The 1,993-nt window shown below is 39.0% G+C and overlaps 1 long non-coding RNA gene across 1 annotated transcript in view; it reads left to right on the top strand.

Annotated features, from left to right (window-relative positions):
- Positions 1-320: 320 nt before the first annotated feature.
- LOC116673383 (uncharacterized) overlaps positions 321-1,993 on the top strand; it is a 9,186-nt gene continuing 7,513 nt past the window's right edge. Inside the window, exon 1 of the long non-coding RNA XR_004327828.1 lies at positions 321-400. This is a non-coding gene — a long non-coding RNA (uncharacterized LOC116673383). The remainder of the gene's footprint in view (positions 401-1,993) is intronic.

Here is a 1,993-nt window from a genome sequence, read left to right as displayed (position 1 = left end):
TTACCTGGGGTGCCCAAACTTTCAAGCCCCACCGTACTGCTGTGGAGGGGGCAGCAATGTTTTAGCCACCTAACAAAGTTTTTTGTTAGTTTTGCTGTGTCTTAAGCCTTTTAAAACACCAAAGTCACACAACAACACAAACTAACCAATCGAGGCAGCGGTAGACCATCAACTCCCATGTTCTGCAAGATAAAATTACTGTTCTCAAACAAAAGAGTCTGGCGGCTTTGAAGAGAGCACATAACAACTTCAGTTTCCCCATGTAAACTTAAACAAGACAAAAAAAACTCTAAATATAGCGTACACTTGAAGTGATAGAGTTTTATAGGTGTCTAAAATATGTTTAGCGGCTGCCCCCGTCCACAGCAGTACATTGCTGAGCTTCCGTATCAGTACTTCTGTCTGCTTCTCTAAACTGGGGGTTCAGCAACCCCCCATCCACTGTAGCTAATACACTGACTGGATAACTACCTCATACAGTATCATATCTTATCATATACAGTATCCCTTTAAGTAGTAAATGTAACCCAAACCAAGATTATTTTCTAAGATAACCTTTCCTTAAACCTAACCATGTTCTTTTTGCCCTTAAACCCTCTCCAGACCTTTATTCTATCAACATCAGATCCCAAAACAGTTACATGTAGACCAACGTTTAAAGCTATAGTGCGTAGTTTTTGTTGCCCCCATGAGGAATTCTAATGACAACAAAACTGTCGGCGCGTCCACATGATACAAGGCTTCTGTGACCGCGCACCGTCCCCCCCACCTTCTCCACGCAGTTGCTAATAGCTCAAGGAAGACATGAAGGATTAAAAAATATGATGTTCTCTTCAGAAGAGGTCATTACCTTCACTCAAGTATCTACACGAGAAAGTCGCCAGACTACCACAATCTTCACATACTGAGAAATACAGAGAGTGTTGTGTGGAGCTGATAGTCTTAATTAGCTCATTTGGCAATGGCCTGAATGTAACAAACATTCATTAATATCAAAAGGTTATGCACTAAAGCTTTAATTTAGAGGACTTTGTGAAATTAAACCATATGGAAATCCCCCTTTTCATAAGAGGACCTAAACGTTGGGAACCCCTGTTTTAATGTCAAACAATACATTGTATTTAATTATTCTTTTAATTTAAAATATATTAATTTGTGTATCCTCCACATGATTCGGATAAACTTCAAAATGTCCACCAAGTTTCATAGAAAATGGGCCTGTAGTGTTTCTGTAATCCTCCAGACAAACAAACAAGCCAGACCAAAACGTAACCTCAGGGGTAACTTTATATTTCCCTGTGAACTGTAGTGGAGTAGAAAAAATAGAAATACTCAAGTATAGGCTTACCTCAATATTATATTTTTGCGTACAAGATGCACAATTATACACAAGCTACAGACTCTCAGGTGTTCTTGACATGTCTCCCACCTGGCGTGTCTAAAAACAAGCTTCAGATTGACATGATTCATGGTCTTTCAAAGCCTGCGAATCATTATCCCCATGGATCTAAGCAAACACAGCCATCCCTGCCATTTGTGAGTCATCAGCATTGTATTGAAAATGTTTTGAGAAGTTTAAATGGAAAGCGTCTTTGTGAGTGAATGAATGAAGCAGCCTGGCTCAACATGGATTGCACAATCAAACATAATAGCTGCATTTATTTATCTGAAAGGTTCAGCATGTTCAGGTATACGGGTCCATCAAACGAGACAACGGGTCAAAAAAGACTTGATTCATTCATTCATTCATTTATTCATTCAAACCTTTATTTAACCAGGATAAAAAACTCCTTGTGATTAAAAATCTCTTTTATAAGAGTGTCCTGGTAAGTGGCAGCAGCGCGGTTTCAAATAGACACAGAGACACTTCCAGGTAAATACAGAGACACACTTTCACTCATCATATTCAAACCATGTTCATCATAAAAAACCTGGGTCCTAAATCAGTTTAAAAACAGCGACATACAGACTGCCTTTCTGCAAGGTCCTTTAA

This window comes from Etheostoma spectabile, chromosome 23, assembly GCF_008692095.1.
Source record: "Etheostoma spectabile isolate EspeVRDwgs_2016 chromosome 23, UIUC_Espe_1.0, whole genome shotgun sequence".
NCBI classification, from domain to species: Eukaryota; Metazoa; Chordata; class Actinopteri; order Perciformes; family Percidae; genus Etheostoma; species Etheostoma spectabile.
Note: the sequence above shows the minus strand (reverse complement) of the source record. Positions and strands in the feature narration are given on the sequence as shown.